The sequence below is a fragment of the Athene cunicularia genome (assembly GCF_003259725.1).
Source record: "Athene cunicularia isolate RWA chromosome 4 unlocalized genomic scaffold, athCun1 chr4_part1, whole genome shotgun sequence".
Taxonomy (NCBI): domain Eukaryota; kingdom Metazoa; phylum Chordata; class Aves; order Strigiformes; family Strigidae; genus Athene; species Athene cunicularia.
Window position 1 is genome coordinate 32960340 of NW_020799098.1, and position 22149 is coordinate 32982488.

Consider the following 22149-nt stretch of genomic DNA (forward strand, 5'->3'; position numbering starts at 1 on the left):
CTACAGTATGCTTCAGTATACCTCAGAATAATTTAGTGGTATACATCAGTGTCATTGATTAGACATGCTTTTCTCAAACTAGGCTTAAGAAGCTTAAGACTATTCTGTCTTGATTCAGTGGTTTCACATGTGTGGAAGGTAAGCACCAGATAATCATTTAGATACACAGTGATGCTGCAATGCAAATATTTAAATAGACTGATAGAAGAGTGTAAAATAGCAAGTTAAAGATTAATTTTTTGCTCAGGTCAACTAGAAGTCTATTAAAGATGAATCTGTTAATACAAAACCAGTAAATACTGATGGCAGTACAAAACAGAGTGGTAGCTGCTGTACAAATATTATACACTAGTACTGAGCAATTAACATGAATATGTTTTACTGTAACTAGTCCGGTCCCTTACCATCTCTGTTCAGCCATCATGCAAGTGAATATAAAATCAAAATCAGATTAATGTAACCAAAATCAGGGATGTGCAGAATGTATGGAGGTGGAAACCAAAGTTTATATTGGAAAGAGACAGAAACATAAATTAGGTAAAAGACATTCTTTCATGCAGAAGGATTTATTAAAATGTTAAAACAGCATTAGACTGCATGGCGGATCAAGTTGTTGCAGGTATGGAGATTGATAGAAATGCACTCTTTTTAGTATACAACTAACTCAAATCAATTATCTTTAAGTAGAAAGAGAATATTAAGTGTCTTGTTAAAGCAGCTGAGATGTCAGGCAGAAGTCAAAAGCAATAGTGGCAATGATGTGAGGGAGCTCACATAAAGCTGTAAATCTGTAAGGACTGGAAAGGAGGAAAGAAACATAAAAACAACCTGAATTGAGTAATGAAGAAGTAAAGAATAAATCTAATGTGTCATCTACAGAGTGTGACATATGTGACGTGTGAAAAATATACATATGTAGAGCCCGGAATATATAAAGTTGTGTTTGGGCAATGACAAATGACAACAGTCTATATTACACCTTTTTCAGTGTGTGTTTTTTTACTTCCAGTTCATCTCTCCTAATACCTTAGAGGATGCAGCAGGTCAGGAATGTACCTATCTTGCAGTCCCAATGGCAGTCCCTGAAGTGTGAGTGTTCCAAGGTGAGGTGCTCTAGGAAATGGATCTTCCATCTCTCTCCTCCCCCAAATCAAAATCAAACCAACCTGTTTATTCCATGAGAGAATGCTCATATGCAGTCTTACATTGACTCAATATGTAAGGGAATGGAAGTACTATATATATTTTTTTTCTTTGTTTTGTCTTGTAGACCTTGACATCAGGAATGTGCATACTCATTGCCAGAGAAATTTTCTGCATCTGTGGGCTCTGATGAAGAAAGACTGACCCTTCAGTATGTTCTTTCAACTTTTCTTTGCTCCACCTTTCATTCTCTCCCTTATTTAACTGTCTGTGCCAGTATGCTACAGGCATTTTCTATTTCATCTCTGCAAGTCCAGAAACACTGAGACAAACCTATCACAGCTGCTCAGTTTTATCAAGAAAACTTCCCAGACCCAAACTTCCTGTTGATGCAGAAGCAAGATTTTGTCAGCACTGATGCATTTTGTCTCAGGTAGATAAGGTGTTCAGAAAAAACAACAAACCATGACAAGATTTTTTTTTTTTTTTTCCTGGAAAAGTAACCGATTTCCCAGTGCAAAGGCTGATGCTCCAACTTTCAGAGGTAATAGCTCAGGGCAGCCCTGTTGCCTCTAGTGCATATTAACAGGCTTGCAGAGAGTCATAGAGTTCATGAGTACAAGAGGATGCTGGGAAGTGCATTGCCACACAGCCCCATGGCATTGGTACCCTGGGAGGTCTGTCTGCATGGCATGAGCCCCACCAGGGCCGGGCATGACATCCCCAGGATCTCCAGGCACCCTGCAGACTGCTCGGCGTATCACGGTGGAGGGCATTTTGCTGTTCTACTTGGCTTTAGGGAATACAATAGGTTAAATAAATCAGTCCAGTACATTTCTTATAGCTATATATAGCATCAGTCAGAACAAATTCTGAGTGCTTTTAAGAAGTTTATTTATAACAAGAGCTGGATATGAGTTTTCCATTGGAATTTCCCAACAGAAAAAGTAGCTGCTGGAAAACTGATTTCCGTGAGTAGCTTTTATAATGCCAAAAAATATATTATCCTTTCAAAAATTAACATATACTTCATTTTAATTTTTATTTGAGCCAAAGCAGAGAATTTTAGTTTAGTACAAGGTCTTCAAAACCAGGCTGCATTTTCTTATGGTACATGGATTTTTTTATAAGTCAAGTAACACCTCTAGTCCCATCCTTCATAGGGGGCAGCATCCCTGTAGTGCTTCATCTTCTGTAGCATCACTTCTGTAGTGCAAAGTCTGATGTGCATATTGTCTCACAGGGTAAGGAGAGTTGCATGCGGTCTGGCTGTACAGAACCTATTGCACATTAGGTGCACCACAGGAAAGCAAAGTTTCATTTCTTAAGTGATTCACATCACAGTGCTTCAGGCCTTTCCAAATCAGAATGAAACATTGCAGTTTTAGGAATGCCAAAATACTAATTTTCAAAACTGCAGTGAACAGTCTGGATCATATGGGACACTATAATATGAAACAATATTTTATATTGTTTTTCTCTGTAGAACAGTTCAAAATAAACTTGCCCTAACTGAGGGTGTAAATGAAATGGTAATCATTGGAATTTGCTTTGGGCTTAAAATATATTTTTACTTTTAAAAATTCACTTTCACTTGTGGTAATTTATTATTATTCACTTACAAAATATTTAATTTCAGGAATGGTTCATCCTGTTAAACTGTCATGTGAATAAATTGAACTTCCATTCTGGAAATGCAAATAAACTTTAAAATATGTTTGAAATAATTGTGGATGAGAAAGATTTTCCAATATCTTTTCCTGGGCTTGTTTTAGTCCTACCCTCCCAATATGAGAAACCAAAGAAAAGCAGATCTTATATTAGTTAATGGATTACAGAGAAAAAGATTTTAAACACACATCTTCATTCCTCATCATTGTAATTACCATAAAAATACAGGTCATACACATATACAGAAGTTCTGTGAAATGCCAACTTGTTTCATTTGAGGGGGTTTGGATATTTTACTTATTTGTTTTTATTTAAAAGGTACAACATTTAGAGAAATTAGAAAAGGTTAGATTCGGTGAAGAAATGAAAGGAAATTAAATTTTATAAAAGGAAAGGAAATGTCATAATGAATCAAAATTAATAGTGTAGCAATTCATTTAGGGCATATGGAAAAAATATGATTGTATTTCTGTGTTCAAGTTTGTTTCTTTAGAATGTTATTGTAGTGTCTACGTCTTTTTTTCATTTATGTTAGATAATGCATTCACTTTTAAAGTTATTTTAGGTCCTAGCTTAAATTTTAAAACATAGCTTCCAGATTTACATTAAATTAATTGTATTTAGTGTGCTGTGAGGTTCTTTGTCTTGTATTTTTCAGCATAGTAGAGATTCTATTTTCTATATGGATCCCTAACAACAAGCAAGACAAAGTATGTATAAGATTACTTTTTGATGGGATGCACATACCAGTAGTGAATAAATAAGTTAGTAACAATACAGTTTACAAGTGTTTATATTATTGGTAAAATTGTTAAATAATATGTTAAAATTATATCAAAACCTAAATTCTATACTAGTTTTAAGATCTTTCCTCATATTTATATTTCAGAAAGTGCTGCCAAATGAAATCTATAGATCAGGAGGAAAAGTCATCTTCTTTCTACTTCATGAACTGTTTAAATTTTTTGTTCATCAAAAGGAATATTTTCCCATGGCTTAGTTTTATTTAAAGATCTTCTAGTAAGTTCTAGTCCCTACTTATAGATATTGTCTAACCTTTTCCCGGTTATCATCTCAGCTGCTTAGAGGGATTTGGGGGAGCAAGGTAGAGAAGAGCCACAGACAGTGCATACTGTTCCTGATGTAAAAGCAGAGAAATTTAATTAAAATACACCTTATGTATGTAGTCTGCCAGAATTCAATCATATGAAGTGGCAGATTCTTATGGATGAGAATGGCTATTCTCCTTACTTTTAACTGGGTAAAGCATAATAATTCAAACCTGTCCATTGTCCTTTAAAGGTTAGAGTCTCATCATTTGTCACAGCCAGATTTAGTAAGGTGCTGTGTCACAGCACACAGTATTGAGGAAGTTTCATTTAGACTCTCTCTGTTTTAAGGAGCTTCTCAATTCTTAAAGCACAGACAGGCTAAACTAATGTCCATGCCTTAAAACAGGATGAATAAAAAGGCTCTTTGACTATTCTGAGCATGTCATCAGTAACTTCCAGAAAAGAAATTCAAGGATTAATTCATTATTTGACTTTTTCCTTCATAATACCAGACACTTTTCTTACTTGTCTATTCTATTCTCTGGAGGTCTGATGTCTCTGCTATTAGGCCAGGAAACAGAAGACTAATACTTCTTTTAACTCTTCTGGTGTTAAAGGCTACCTTTGGCTGAGTTCAATGCAGCAGTGATAATCAAGCTTGTGATAAACTCCAATTTGGCAGATATGACAGACGCCAAGTTAAAAACTTCTAAAGCACAAAGTATAAGGGCTGGACAAGGACTGGATAGGACTTTTATGAATTGTTCACAATCTTCTCCTGCTCAGTGATTTTCCTACCCAAATTCTATTGGCATCAAAACCAGGAATGAAAATCTTTGGAGTATGATCCGTTGTGAGGTTATTTTTATCTAGTATCTCAGGAGGCTAGAAAAAATAGGTAATGCGTAATAAAAGGGGACAGGAAAGGAGATACGAAACCTCCCCTTAGCAACTCAGTAAATGCTATTACTTTACATATAAATTTACTTGGCATAATACAGAATAAACTAATATATTTCATATACAGTTGAATAAACACCCTTTCTACGGTTTATATACCTTTAAAAGCAACTAATAGCAGTTTAAATAGCTAACATTTATATCTGAAACAGACTACAGGAGAGAAAAATAAGTTTAGCAATGGTAATACATTATTAAAGTATAAATGAATTGACAGCTCATTGCATAAACAATGTTAATGAGGCAGTGTACATCTTGCTGTGATATTGGCCTTATTTGGAGTCTAAATATCTTTCCCATTAGCATATCATCTGTAACTCCGCTCCAGTATGTACATCCAGAAAAATGTTGAACTTTGAGAATTAACGGCTACTTTGCTCAGCTTCTTCTTAATGCCTGATGGAGAAAAATACCACAATAAGAAAATAACTCCTTTCCACCTTCCCCATGTCTTGGTATAGCGTGCAAGTCTCAAAAAGAAATAGGTAATTAAGAAAACGACAGTGTTTTTAAACAATCTTTCAGAATAAAATACATAGTTAAGTTTTCATATGGTTATCAGTGCCAGACAAGGTGTAAGTGTCATTTTCTTGCCCATCCCTGCCCCAAACCAGTACCTTAGACTTGTAGGCTTCCCTCTACAGTGATGCAAAGAGAGGGTGTCTGTTTTCTTTTATAGAATACAGCTGTAGTATTTTCAGTCCTACACATAACTGAAGTTTCCTTTAGCTCACAATTTATCCTTTTCAAGAATCTAAACCCCACTGGCATGTGCTAAATTCTTTTGTTAATCAACTTTCCTTTACTCAGTAATCTGTGACTACTCACCACAACACTGGACTCGTTGGACTCATCAGTCAGTGTGACCCAAAGGATAGATGTCATTAAAAGCAACTAACGGTTTCTTTCACAGTTCTATCCAGTTCCACTCACCAACTAATATGTCTAGATTTAAATTTACTTCTTGATTTAAAATGTTCTGATACTATGAAAATCTCAGACAAATCTGGTCTCTAAAGATCCTTCAGTGAGATGAACAGATAATAATGTAATGAAGTGGAAATGGCATAATACACTTTTAATTAAATCTTGATACCAGCTCAGCTGTCTAGAAAAAAATCCTTTCTAAAGCATATTATTTAGTGACTGATGCTTTTTCTGTATGGTAGCATTATCCTAACACAGAGAATTCCTTATGCGGTTATTACTTTTGTTCAAATATTTCCATACAGGCAAAAATCTGCCAGCTTCAGGAAAGGCAACCAATGAAATCTCACAGTAATCCTCATAAGAGGCAAAGAATAATGCCTTTGTTGCTATTAAAGACAAGGTAAATCTCAAACTTGGAAAACAAAATGCAATGTGAGAGGAGATGTTAATCCATGCCAAAAGCTCAGCTAGTGTTGTCTCTTCATAGACAAGTTCCAGAAAGATCAATTGGAAACATGAGGCGCTGTGGTGGGCTCAAATCAATTTATTGGCGATGGAAAGGTCCAGCAGTCAAGGATTGTTAGAAATGTAAGAAAACCCAGCCTTCTCTTTTATTTTCCTGTTTCAATACAATCTCTACTTTAATCTCCAGAAAACAAACCAAAACCCTGTGCTAACTACCCTACCAGTGGTGTTCTGCAGATCAGAATAGGCACAATATGGAGTGATGGATTTACTGGGAGGGATATGCTCAGGGACTACAGCATCTTTTAGTCATAATTATTGCAGAAAGTGTGTTCTGAGCATGTAGGTGGGCACTGAAGCTTTATCTTAGATTGCAGTAGTCTTTAATTAAACCTATCAACTTTATATCAAGGAAGCATTGTTACAAAGCTCTAGAAAATGGGAAAATCAGGCTTTCATATACCTATTGTTAAAAACACTTGTTTTGTTAGAACCAGTATCTTAGTCTTGACTAGACTTGTAGGTTACTCATCTCAGCGGTGTTAGACCAGTTTATGCTAGTTCAGGATCTGCCTCAGCAGAATAGATTTCTAGATTTCTTAGCCAGATTTAGACTTCCAGCTTATACCAGGTAGGCAATCAGCATTTTTGCAGAGAATGCTTTCTGTATCTGTATTATACAGCATGGAGAACTAGTAAAAGGCCTCAGAAAGGACAAGGACCAGATAAGAAAGCATGGATATTTCCTTATACCATTATTACCTGATATAAATGTAGTCTGCACTGCTAGAGAGGGGAACCATAAAACTACTGCCAATATGAACTGGTTGTAGATACTTATTCTTAAGATCTTGAAAAACTCTGGCTAGACATTTAATATTCTATCTCCATATATGATGCTGATTTTTTTTTTTTTTTTTTTCAGAGAGGATATAAGACTATATAAAGTTTAATGTGAAAACCCTAACTATGCACTTTAGAATTATGACAAGAACACCAGTTGCTGGCATGTAAGGAACATGCAGCTGATATTTAAACCCCCTTCCCCACTGGATTAGGGCCAGTCATGCAATCCCTTGTGTGACAAAGATCCCTTAGTGTGAGGCTATAGAAGTCTGTTATTTTTGGTCTTCTCTGTTCACCGTGGTTTGAAAATGCCATTGGAAGTCTTCTTATCAATGATACTTTGCTGGGAAAACAGCTAAATTTCAGCACAAACTTCCAAATTTTTGTTATAGGATGAGTTTTATGCAAGGTTTTGATCATCTATTGATTGCCTTAACATTAATAAGACCTTTGAATCATGCTAAGTGAATATTTTTAACATCTAATAGTCATGCAAGGTGAAGAGGTGCTAGCAAAGGATCTCTCCTAGCCAGTCTTTGAAAAGATGTGAATTGAACCATTCAACCATGCAGTGAAATTGCCAAGCTGCTTCACCAAGGGGTGATACTTAGGCATTCCCTTCTTCCGCACCCTTTACAGAAACATTCCTGCCAGATTTGCACATATATGTGTGCTACACTCGGACATCACCTCAGTCTGGCACATGATAGGATTGAAGATGTTCTGAAACTCACAAAAAGGTAAATAGAATGCTTACTATCCTGATGACCAGGTTTAAGGACAACATCCTGAAGGATATCAGTCGCTTTTGCATTGTAGGTCCTGAACTGAGAGAAAATTACGGAGCTTTGTGTACCAGATACAGAAACTGCATTCAGAATGTGGCTGCTGGTATCAGTCATTCTGTGCAAGCAGCACTGTTAGCAGTTTTTTAATAGAGGATGGCGAACTTACATGAAAGTAAATCAGTTATGCCGATACAGATGAGCAAAACTCATAATGATGGAGAGGAGTGTCTGAATAAAGATTAAGTAGAATTTGACCCACAGTAATGAATGACGGACAAAAGTGTACGAATTTTAATAGATTATGCCATTTGAAAGAGTTTATTTAATTCATTACAATACTTATTATTCATGCTTTTAAATATTCAAAATAGTATCTTAATTTATAGTTTAATCTATGTTAATAAGACCAGAATCTTTAAGCAATTCTTTTTCAACAAGAAAACCTTCGTATACCTTTATTATCAGTGATAGGAAATTTCATTTCCTGAGCTGGCTAGAAATCTCTGTTGAATTTTCTACAGCTGATAACTTGAAACTATTATTTTCATTGCAAGAATCTTCTTCTTCACGTCTGAGACACTTTTTTGCCTGTCTTCACTTGTCTCCTGCAATTATAGTGATTTTTTGATAGAAGATCATCTTCGTTTCCTGAACATATTTGGTACAATGCTCTTGCAGATTAGCTTTTCTAAAAGTGTATTTCAAATTGCAGTTTTCACAGAAAATAAATCCAGAGCTTCCATCTATGCGGGTTATTAAAATATTCTCCCTTCTCCCCTTCATCTAGAAAAAGAGATTTTGACTGAGTTTCTCAGATTTTTGTTTTTGTATTCCAGGGACTGTGTTTGTAAAATACAAGTTATTCCTGTATATTAAAAAAAATCTAATAAAATTGCCTCTCCTTTGTCAATATATTGATACTTCTTCCTATGCTCTGTATATTTCTAATGCCTTATGGAAGGTGATGAGAGAGCAATCTTCTGAAATAGATTATTTTTCCTGCTATATAGAAAAGCATTCAAACATAGGACTGCTGCAAGTAAGAAAAGAGTTTGGGAAAAGTAGGAACAAACTACTAGTTAGAAAGATGGAAATTATTTTTACCTGGACACAGGAAAACCAGCATACAAACATTTTCTCAGAGTGATAATTCCTTGTGTGCTCTCTTCCAGGGAAACCGTATGTGTATATTCTCTTTTATTCAGAGCAGACTTAGTCACTAAAGACTACAGCTTAATGACAGTTTAAATCAACATATGTTTGGAAACTGATTATTTGGTACTTAGGACTGAAAATGTAAGGCACACTGGAAATAACTAATATTATTTTAACTACTGGAATAACATGTCTGTGTCCTTCTTATCTACTGAAGGTGTTTTTTAGAGAGGGACATTAGGAAATTTTTTTTTCACAGGAAGAGTGGTCAGACAGTGGAATAGGCTGCCCAGGGAGGTGGTGGAGTCACCATCCCTGGATGTGTTTAAGGGTCGTTTGGATGTGGTGTTGGGGGATATGGTGTAGGGGAGAACTTTGTAGAGTAGGGCTGATGGTTGGACTCGATGATCCCAAGGGTCTTTTCCAACCTGAATAATTCTGTGATTCTGTGAGTATGGAGAACATGCATCTATTACTTCATACACATTTGGACTCAATTATTTTAAGGGTCTCTTACAAGCTAAATGATTCTATGATTATATGTGCTCATGCTCTAGAGTTTCAGAGTCCTCATTTTAGCCTCCTCAAAGGATGAGAAAATCAGTTTTAGATCTGTCTTCTAGTTTGAATTAATCTAGTTGAATACTAAATAAAATGTTATCACTAACCATGCTTTAAAAAAACCCACAACATCTTCCACTTTATAAAGAGACTTACCTATTTTTATGATTATTGGTGAAGCATACTGTGAGAAATCTTACTTGGATTTAACCTCAAGAGATAAGGGAAGATAATACCTGTTTTCAGAACTTTGTAAGAACTGAGGTTCCAGAGCAATCTTGGATAGTTAAAGAAATTTACTGTCAAAAACAGAGAGTCTGAGGTTGACCATAATTAGAAGTGTTTTAAGATCCAAAGTTGATCTTGGGTGAATAATTCCGCATATAGCCAATTCTCAGAAAGCTCCCTTGAAAAAATACTGTTGTAGCAATACCAGACCTGTATGATAGGGATAGGTTAACAAGTTTCTTTTCAGAGACATACTGTATAATGCTTGAATTCTACAATGATGATGACTGAAATACTTGGTTTCAATGAGGGTTTGTAGAAGCCCAAGGAAAGCAGAATACATAGGAAGTTCCTTTAACATTGCCTATTGATTGGCTGAGATCTATGTCAACCCTATTTTCACCACTAGCACTACTACTCAGTTATCTAGGAAAAAATAACTTAACTGAACAGTGTTGACTGCCTCACCTGTCACAGGTTTCATAACAGAGTGCTGCAATTATTACTAGTCTGTGAATATGGACTTCATAGCCTGCATTTTGGACCAGAACAAATCAAAATTTGTCATTTCTTTTTAATATGTTTCACAGAGAATAACTCACACGGCTCAGTTATAGATGATAAAATTTTTTATGTCATCAAAAAATTTGTTTTCATTACAGTTTATGCGAGTGATAATTTCAAGTCTTTTTTTCCTCTGTTGATGAAGAAATGGGAACAGTTTCATTTCAGATCTTGCCACCATGAATTCTGATTTATATTCAGAAATATGAATAAATACATGACTTTCACCTTCTAGGCTAAGGTAGATCAGATATTCCAAATATGTCAATTAGAGAAAAAAGGTTTGATCTTCTCACAGATGTTTGTTATTTTCTACTAATTTCCCTCATTCTGAGCTTGTATTTTGATGTTCCTAATCAACATAAACTTCAGTTTCCACTTGAACTTTAATTGTCTACAGCTATCTTTGTTAATAAAATTTACTTCCATAAGTAACTATTCATGGTAACTGAATAAACCTTTAGTATCAAGCACTGGATGTAGAAGGTAATTCTATAGTAGCTTATCTCTCAGTTGTCATGTATTTCAGCTTGAAACAATGGTTACTGATGTCTAGCAAGAGCCTGCTACCAGACTAAACATAATATAGAAATGACACTATATTCTTGAAGTACAACATTTTACTTTTATAGTTTGAAATAGATTTTCATTAACTTTCATATTTTTTGTATTGAAAGCTAAAAATACTTCAACCGATCTGTTTTTCAGCACTGAAGAAAAGCAGCAAGAAAACCAGAAAGGTCTTTATCTTACAGTAAGCATCTCTTCTAAAGATGTCCTCCCATTTTGGGGAGGGGTGGTGATTTACAACAGCTGTAGTTAAACTTAGAATTAAATAATGACCATTATAGGATGACCTTGCTCTCATGTTCATTGAAGAAAGAGGGTGAAATAATCACTGTTTGTAATGTACAGCTGTGATGTCAAGGCCATATGTATAGAGGTGAGAAGGAGTCTGGTTCCAAATGATATTTGGATTTCATTGCACATGACAAATACTGCATATGGAGCCTTCAGTTCATTTTCTCCTTTAAAGATCAGTCTTGCTATAAACCTTTGGACAGAAATTTTCCTTGTCCCCTTATATCAATAGTTCTTCTGAACTTAAAATAAAAATATCAATATTTAACCCTATAGCCTCTGCTTTCTTACAACCTGTATTTTTAACTACCATGAAGTTGCAGCTTTCTTCTAATTTATCTTACTGAGAAAGCTCAGAAATGATACATAAAGGGAAGAAAAACTTCAATTTCTTGATTGCATTCATAAAGATCAGTGTGGGCAATGAGAAGAGTGTTTGCAAGACATTTTAAAATTGTCCATCTTATATAGGACATATTCTTTATTGTTTGTGATATGTTGGAGTCTGTTCTAATCTAGGACTTGAAGAGGCAGTATTTTCTTACAGCAAAATAGCAATACATTCTCCTCTCAGATTCTGCAATTGCCTTTTAAAAGCTATTATATTCTGATTTATAAAACATGCCAGCATTTTCACTTATTAACCAATCATATAGTGAAAACATCTTATGAATGTGTGAACTTTCCTCTACAGGTAAGTGAAGCTAAGTTTCTTTTGTAATAATGGATGCCATTATATAGAATACAGGGGACAGAACAGAAGGGGGTTTGTAATAATAAAAATAAACCAAAATACACTTATTTTGCCATGAAACAATGGTATTTGGTGTCAGAACCATTAAAAGTGTGAAATAATATTTGAAGCAAGTAGTTATTTTAATTAATGTTTCTGAGAAAAACTTTTAGGAAAAACAAATACAGAGGTTAGTGAATAAGAAAACGTTTTCTGAGTGTTTATGTCTTAATGAATTTTTTCCATTATGTGATAATTAATGAACATTCCCCTTAAATAAAATCATACTAACAGTGATGCATCATAAAAGTCAGTTAAAAAAACAAAAACAAAACCAACCAACCAAACAAACAAAAACCACCAAGATTTGGGGGTTCTTTGTTTCTTCTTTTATTTTTTTTTTCCTGAACAACTGATCAGAATTCAGACGAACTTTTATGTAGAACTACTTGATCATCTATGCCTGAGTTTTGTTGAGTGTATTACATGTGTAGTCCAGACTGTTGTCCAGACGTCCAAGCTGAACAATGAGCTGGCATTTCTTTATATCTCCTGAAAATGTAGGATTTCTGAGACCTTCAAATCCATTTGAGAACTCTAAATCTATTCAGAAGCCCAGAAGCTATTTTCTTCCTCAAATCTGCAGTCTTACACAAGGAAACCATGGAACACTACATTGCACAGCGTCAAGAATTGGTGTCAATCTCCACTTGGCCTTGCTGCCTTCCTGATTTTAGTGTTTATAAGGTGCCTGGGCTCCCTGCAAAAGCAGGAAACTATCATTCAACACTGAGTTTGCACATATTTATTAAAAGTTCTCCTGGTTTAACATGCATTTTCCTTTTTCACTTTCCTCCTGTTACACATTTTCTCTAAGGACTGTCCTGGGAGATGATTCTGATCTGTAGATAACTGTAACACAACACACGCTCCTTTCACAGTGAAAGCATTTGTATTGTTCAATCCTTCTGTTAAGGATAAGAAGGATGAGGAGCAGAAAACAAAACCTATTAAACACCGTCCATTATTCTGCTCTGAACCATAAGCCCTAACATATCATTGTTTGTATTGTGCATGAGACACTCCCTCAGCAGTATCTGCAGCTGGATTGCTATTGATACAGCTCCTGCAGCTTTGTGGCTTCTCTCTCTGTTACTGTGGACAGTTATTAAGCAAGACTTACCTCCAGAGGTGTGCTGCATGTTGGAATTAAGCTGCAGAACTAGGATGGCAAAGAAAGAGGCTGCAAGCTGAACTATGTATCTTCTGTACCAGTCCTCGTGAGCCAGGCTGTTGGATTTTTTCTTCTGCTCACCTACAGTGACACTTCTCACAGAAACCAAATTAATTTCTTCTTAAATCCAAGTCCTTAGGGGTAATAGAAGTGCAAATCAAACACTGACAATCTTGTTTAGTTATGTTTTGTTTTTCTCATATAATATCACATTCTGGTTTTCTGGGAAATTCAATAGAATGCTTTGAGAAATGTGATTTTGGTTAAATAACAAAAAGAACAAAGTCATGAAGTACTTGATTGCTAAAACTTCTTAAAGTGACAAACTTTTGAAAATGTAACAAAAGTAGGAAGTAGGCATGCTAGGAAAATGAAAAAGGTACTGAACTGCTGGTAGGGCATTACACAGTAAAATAGAGACAGGTGAATGAAATATTTAAATAAAATCCTCTCTAACGTTATATGACTGGAAGATCACCTCACAATGAATTGCAACTACATATACACACACATAGGGAGGGGATAGTCCCCCTGTGCTCTGCACTGGTGAGGCCACACCTGGAGTGTTGTGTCCAGTTTTGGGCACCTCCAGTACGAGAGAGACATCGAGGTGCTGGAGCGAGTGCAGAGGGGGGCAACGAACCTGGTGAATGGCCTGGAGAGTAAATCCTGTGAGGAGTGATTGAAGGAGATGGGACTGTTTAGTTTGAGGAGGAGAAGGCTGAGGGGAGACCTCCTCACGCTCTACAACTACCTGAAAGGACATTGTAGAGAGGTTGGTGCTGGTCTCTTCTCACAGGTAATTAGTGACAGAACAAGGGGGAATGGCTTTAAACTGCAACAGGGGAGGTTCAGACGGGAAAATTTTTCACAGAGAGTGGTCAGACAGTGGAATAGGCTGCCCAGGGAGGTGGTGGAGTCACCATCCCTGGATGTGTTTAAGGGTCGTTTGGATATGGTGTAGGGGAGAACTTTGTAGAGTAGGGCTGGTGGTTGGACTCGATAATCCCAAGGGTCTTTTCCAACCTGAATTACTCTGTGATTCTGCATGTATAAACAGGTAACATAGATTAATTAATTTTAAAAGCTGTTACATGTCACAATGTAACCTAGCTGCTATTCTTTGAACCTCTTCCATATTAATTCAGTCCTTATTATGTATGAAGGTTATAACAGCAATTTCATTTGAGTAACATAAATATTACTTAAGACATACATTTTTAAGGTTTTGTTTATGCTGGGTTTTTTTACGTAGATTAAAATTCAAAATTACAGCCTTACTTTGTAACAGTCATTATGTTTTGTTTTAAATATGTAGGAAAAATTAATTCATTTTTAGTTGTAAACTGTTTATCCAATAGGTCACAAATAATTCTGGTGAATAAATTTATATTTTTTTCTCATTCTACTTGCAAGAAATCAGAAAAGTTTATTAAGGTATTTGGCACTGGGAATTTTATTAAAATGAACACGGTCATCATGGATTTTACACTACAAGTTCATATGTTTATTACTCCATTGAATTTCATAGCAACTTAGGTCATCTTCTGAATTTCTTTTTTGATTCTTTTGATAAAAGAATATATAGAACTGTATGAATATCTCACCTGTACATTCAACATTTTTTATATCTTTTTTAATGAAAAGACAGAGAGGGATGGATTGTTTTGCCTTTGTCATTTAATATACTGCATCTTCATTTGGCTACTACCTACACTATATTGAATCCAATTTTTTTTTGCATGTTGCAATGGTTTAAACTGGAGATATATAAGAGATCAAATGAGAGCTCCTAATTTGTTTTAGCTCTTTTTAATCATCTTTGTAAATTGGCAATTGTTTTATTGTTTTATTTATTTTTTTCCTAATACTTTAAAAACTGCTTGCTTCTGGTCTTGCTTTCGCCATTGGTTTTTGTTCTCTTCTGGTTCCACGTTTGCCATCTTCCCTTTTAGGTTTCTCCATGTTCCAGCCTGTGAGTGACTCACTGCAACTTTGTCCCTGGAAGAAACATTGTAAAGATGACTGTGCAAAACAAGTTGTCAGTCTTTGCAGAGACCTAGTTGCTTTCCTCTTTTCTGTTGAAAGAATATAAATGGGTGCTTTATTGGGTTGGGTAACTTTGCTTAAGGAGTCTGTTTAGTAGTCAAATGAGGATTTTTCTCATTTTCCCCTGCATTTTTTTTAGGATATATCTGAAGAGGTTCTGAGCTCAAGTTTGTTCTATTAAAAAGTACTCTAGTCTGTACTTCGGCACAATGTTAAGTAAAATCACACCAGATCAGTGCATTTTATTTCATGCTCTGTTACAACAAGTCCCTGTCTTTAAGTACATTCATCATATCTTTCCAGTTGTATTATTTGTATTTTGTCCCTTTATACTACTGTCTAGTAACCTATAGCTTATAGGGGTTTTTTAAGAGATGTGAACATTCATTGGTACATGGCTATTACAAATTTGCAAGACTGTTCAAATACTGAACTTCTAAAGCTGTATTGATTACTTGTATTGATTGTACAGGTAACTGCCTACATTTTAGTGATTTTTCTTGAAAACAGATTCTCAGTGGCCATGATAACTTGGAAATGCTATAAAGACAGAGGGAGATTTTAAAATAAAAACTTCAGGTGATATGCAGGTGATATTTGTTTTGTAAAATTTCATACTTGTAACACAGGAGTGGGAATGCTTTATATTGTTTATTATCATCCTCAGAGTAGTATATGACACTGTTATAATACAGAAAGCAGCTATTTCCCTCTAAAATTAGAGTATAATCGTAAGAATGAAGAATTTTCCAGTATCTTTGTCCCTAACCTTTATATAGCACATTGGTTTGGATTAGAACAAACACTCTGTGACATAAGTAACGTTTACCAGAAGCTACTAAAACCTCATACACCTATGTAAAAAAAAACACTAATGGAAAAGTCATGTTGGCTGTAGCTTTCCAGAAGTACAAGTGCTTATTTGTGCTGTGGTTTGGGTACTCTGTTAGAAATATATTAAGCAGGCCCCACCCCCAGAAAATGTGGATTTCTAACAAATTTTAAAGCTAAACTGAACATTCACACTCCAAGTCACTAATGACTTCTGAAAATTTTAAACTTAGGAAACTGTAACTCTATTCATTGTAGAAAAGGGCCTTTCCTCCCTTTCTTAACACACGGGATTTAGTTTATGGATGCCAAGTTAGAATGTTCATAGAGAAATAACATTTAAACCATTTTTGTGAAAAGCAGGATTTGCCTTAAAAAGAAAAATCTATCCAACTGTTCTCTCCAGAAATCCTGCTGGAAAACAGCTGATATAAAATCTTAAAATGTTAGGAAAAATCTCCTTCAGGTCCCCATTTATGCATACTGGGTGACAGCCAGCACTAAAGGCAATGGAGCTATTATTCCAGAGCTGGATTTGGCCCAGATGTCTGTCCTGTTTACACATGTGAAAGCCCATTAAACTTATGGTGCTTGCAGTGATATAAAAGGAGGCCAAAATAATGTTCTTTTTGCAGAACTTAACTTGAACTTCATGTAAAAGTTGGATATTGCATTAATGTAGGGATACATTCTATTCAGACAAGACTTATCCTGGGTCTATGTTAGTACATCTGATCAGGAAATCTTTTAACCGCTTAACTTCACAGAATCACAAAATCACCTAGGTTGGAAAAGACCTTGAAGATCATCCAGTCCAACCATTAACCTAACACTGACAGTTCCCAACTACACCATATCCCTCAGCGATGTGTCGACCCAACTTTTAAACACCTCCAGGGATGGGGACTCCACCACCTCCCTAGGCATCCCATTCCAACCCCTAACAACCTGTTCTGTAAAGAAATGCTTCCTAATATCCAGTCTAAATCTTCCCTGATGCAACTTGAGGCCATTCCCTCTCGTCCTATCGCTTATTACTTGGTTAAAGAGACTCATCCCCAGCTCTCTGCAACCTCCTTTCAGGCAGCTGTAGAGGGCGATGAGGTCTCCCCTCAGCCTCCTCTTCTCCAGACTAAACACCCCCAGTTCCCTCAGCCGCTCCCCGTACGACCTGTGCTCCAGACCCTGCACCAGCTCTGTTGCCCTTCTCTGGACACGCTCGAGTCATTCAATGTCCTTTTTGTAGTGAGGGACCCAAAACTGAACACAGGAATCGAGGGGCGGCCTCACCATTGCCGAGTACAGGCGTCAGATCCCTTCCCTGTCCCTGCTGGCCACGCTATTGCTGACACAAGCCAGGATGCCATTGGCCTTCTTGGCCCCCTGGGCACACTGCTGGCTCCTGTTCAGCCGGCTGTGATATCAGCTTCTGTAAGAATGATATAAGTTTGCAGCTGGATTGATTCAGGCACAGTGCATAATAATTAAGTTAAAACCACAAATATGTCAGTTGCATTATACTCCTCTCTTACAGTATGCAAGACAGATACAGAAAGAATTTAGAGGAAAATGCCAGGATGATGAAAAAAGATGATGTTAACACCTTTAATTTTGGTTTACTTCAGGAAATAAAATTGCAAGAATGACAGTCATGTAGAGTGAGTTTATGTTCATTAAAAGAGTTAAGGGTCAGAGTTTAGGCATGAATCTGAGTACAAACTGTAGTAAAAATTCAGATCCTGGAGTTTCTTGTTTGTAGAACAGTTGAAGTGTTGGATTATTGTTCAGAGAAGAAATCAAGTTGCTGATATTCTGGTTTAGAAATGAAAACGGAAACTATATAATTACAATAACACATATAGAGAATGAAAATTATAATTTTTACCACTTCTATGTAATGGTACATAATAGGGGAAAAATCCAGAACTTCTCTTTTCAACATACACTTGTACGAAATTTCATCAGAGATTAAATAAGAATATATTACTCCTGCCTGCACAGAGTCTACCCAAGTTCTATTTTATCTGAGCAGGTTAGACAAGTGCCGCTTGATAAAGAAAACAGCTTGAAGCTTTCTCATTTGAATCAAGACCAGGCAGGCTGTAAAGTCTCAACAAAATCCACAAATAGAATTATATTTCTTTTCCTACTTTTATGAATAAAAACTTGAGAAAGATGACCGATATCTGTGGTGAAATTTCTTTTGGTGGGAAGTGCTTCTCTGCCATGATATGCTTTTGCTATAAATGAACTTCTGCAAAAAGCCTTTCATGACCTGTTGGAAGTAAATCTCTATTTTGTTCATGGAGCTGGAAATAGCAAGATATAGATTGCTGTGGCAGAAGTCCCTAAAAGGACACATCTTCTTATAATGTCGAAAAGACTGATGACCTCTGCTGACTTGCTGGTGGGAACATCTGTTCTCACATTAGGGACTCCTCATTACCTGTCCCTGCACAGACCAGTAATGATTTTCAGGGAAAAGAAACTGAGGAAGAAAGTAATCCCCCTGTAATGAAGCCATTAGGACTGTGTAGTAGTAATAACAGTAGATCCCAAGGAGTTTAGAAAGATGAAACTCATTTATAAATGATCTGATTTTTGCTGGAAGTGATATTAGTAGACAAAATAGCTCAAGTTCTTTTAATCTGAAACTGAAGTTTTTCCTTTCTTCTCTTCCCCTCTCCTCTTCAGAAACATCCTTCAGGGTAAGCAAATACTTTGGCTTGGGGAAAGTTCAAACATTGTTGAATACTGTAAATAATCATGTTCCTATTGTTTGGTAGTCTGTTCAACTGATTCTTGTCTGACAAAATGCTATAGTGCCTCCCGGGCATCCTGGTTTTGCCTGGTTTCCTCATCCTCATATTCTCTGCTCTAGCCTCACTACAGAAAGGGGCATGCAGCACAGAAGCTCTGGAAGATGCAGATAATGTGAGCCATGTTAAAGGAAGTTTAATTTTCTCTTCAATACTTTTCTGTTAACAAATTGCTTTCCAGAGCAATATTCAGCTAACACATTTGTTTCATATGGTAGTTTTCTGTACAGTGAGGGACTTTAACACATTTGCAAATGTTTTGTTGAGTCAGAGCAACCTCCTTATCTTCTAAGAGCACTCTGAAAATTCTTTTATAATTTAAATTTTTATATATAGAAGTATTTTCACAAAAATCTTGGAAGACCGTAATTCATGACATTTTTCTAGTTTAAATTATTTCTGTAGATTGCTACCCACTCTACATCTATATTGTGAGAATATTCTCTACTAAGATAAATCTACTGCCAGTGTTGAAACGCTAGCCCTTTGTGAAAAAAAAAATTGCATCTGGCAATAGTGATTATTTGTTCTTTTCAAATAAATATATTTCACTCTGGGTCATTAACTTATATATGGTTCCTAAAATTTCTTAATGTTTTTATTGATCTTTAATAATAAGGTTACCTAACAGATGTTTATATGGCAAACTAATGGTCTAATCTCTGAGTATGTACAGTATCATAGCTGCAAGTATAACAATATAATAAAGCAGTGTTTACTTTTTCTCTTTATCACTTCTAAATGGGATAGAAAGAAGCTGAAATCCTGAGTAATGTATTCAAATTTGCTTAAAATTTGAAGAATCTATTATTAAATTGGATATTCATGTTTTCACTTCTTTAGAGAGAGTCATTCTCTTCCTTCTTCAAATCAGTATTAGGTTTCCTTCTAGACACCTATGAAACCCTGTCCTGTACATGCTGTAATTTGTAGTTGGTATCTGTTAAGCTTGCTATTTTTTTTAGAACGCCTTAATTATATATTATTCATTAAAGGTAAAGTACATGACTCATTGAAAGTGGACAGCAAGAAATATATTGAATTAAAGGGGCTTTTGACCAGATCTTTTGTATTGCTATCTGAAATGAAACTTGGCCTCTGCTGAGATTTTTTCATAGAAAACAAGATATAAAAATGTTTTATTAATTTCACCATATAACCAGTATATTTTCTGTTCTATTCCTCAGCTAATATTTTTTCCTACATTTGTGTCAATTTAATTTAATTTTTATACATTGATTCACAGTCCAAAGGAATTAAAAAAAAAAAAAAGCAAAACAAAACAAATGAGGGACTTTGTGTTCTGTTTCTTCATCCATGTTTCTCATATTTTTTCCTTTTTTATTTGTTGTTATTGTTTTATTTTATTTCTTTTTCAGGCCACAGCTGACCCTGAACTAAGGTATGGATTATGTACAATCTAAGATACTAATTTGGCAGCCATTCAAAATAGAGTTTAAAATTATGCATCTGATCTTTTGTTCCTGACTCTGTTTTCAATATTAAAGTCACTAGTGAAAAAGAGAATCAGAAGTGGATGTTTCATATAAACATTTTTATACTGTGATATATTTCTTTGGTCATAGGTTTAAAATCTGTTTCCAAGGCCTTTTCTGTGAATCCTCTGTATCAGAAAATAAATTGCTTGCATGATCTATTTTAGAAAACATAAAGAACACCATTCTCTCTATTATTATTTTTTTTATAAAAGAAGAAAACAAGGATGTTAAAACATTTTTATTTAAAGTTCTTGCAATCCTATGGTACGGTATGCAATAGCACATCGCACCACCAGAGCAGCCCACTGTTTACAAAGAACCTATCATTCAGAGTGGTGTCAGTTTAAGTGTGGTTTCAACACTGCACTGGAGTTGGAAAACAAATCGGGATAAGGATGAATGTGGTTTAAATACAGGTTTTAGTCTGAATGTCTGCTATTACAGAAACTGGTCTCACAACAATTACAGAAGGAATATGATTCCACTGCAGATTAAATTAGCAGACATCAGGTATCATATAAAGAACTGCAATTCCAATATGGCTTCTGTTCCAAAAGTGAACACTTTTATTTTATTTTTCCTTTAGGAAAAAAACTTTCAAATGCTTTTAGATGTTTTGATAACCTTTGTGTGGAAAGTATGGAAGTTGTTGAAAAAAGGTTTCTTTAGATATATGCACAAATTGAGGTGATCACTAGGGCTACACATCTAAAAAACCCCTAAATTACCAAGATAATTGATGTCACTTACCTCTAATTGTGTGCATGTGCATATATGCATGTACATATATATGTGTATATATCAATATATACACAACCACATTTTAAAAACTATGTATAACTGCATTCAACTGGATGACATGAAGGTACCATTTTAGGTTTGTTTTCAAAACATTCATTTGGATGAATTTATAGAGTCTACTGTGTCTCTTTCAGCAGACACAAATCCGATCAGTCAAGCTCTAACATACTACTTCACATATAGCAGTTTTTCAGTCGTGTCTTTTTTGAGTCCTGGATTTGATTGCACCCAAACAATACAAGCTTAAGAAAGAGGGATGAACAGAATGGCCTGATCTTTCCAGAAGCTCCTGGTTGACTAATTTTCATAGCCCAAATGGAAATAGGACTAGCTAATTTCTTTGGAAGCTATTGAAATTTGCAGTGGTATTGGGAAAAATGCAGCTCCTGAAATGGGGTTTAGTAATCCCACTTTGTGACTGCCTGACCACTTCTTTTCTTGATGTGCCACCTGGAAGTCATGGATCTCTATGTATAAAACCTGACCTAATGACAGTGCTAGCATCCCTGGTAACATGCTACAACTTCAATTATTCACCTGTTGAAAGGCTATCCTTTGAAGATCTTTCAGATTACTTAACTACTTTCTGGCATGAATGTAAAACAAATTCCTCCTGCTTATTTCATTGAGAAACATAGAATACAACTTCCCTATGTGTGCTCATACTTGTTGTCAATATGTTGTTTTTTACATCAGACTTTGGTTTTGAAAAACACAAATTGGGAAGTCACTTGTTTAGATGAGAAGTCACTTATATTTAGATGAGAAGTAAGTAACATCTCTGATTGTAATCCAAGGACAATGGGGTTTTGAATTTACTCTATGGGTGAACATTCATAGGTTGCCCAGAGAGGTTATGAAGTCTTCATCTTTGGAGATATTCAAACCCTGGTTGGACAAGACCTTGAGCAACCTGCTGTAACTCACCCTGTTCTGAGCAGGGGGTTTGGACGAGGCAA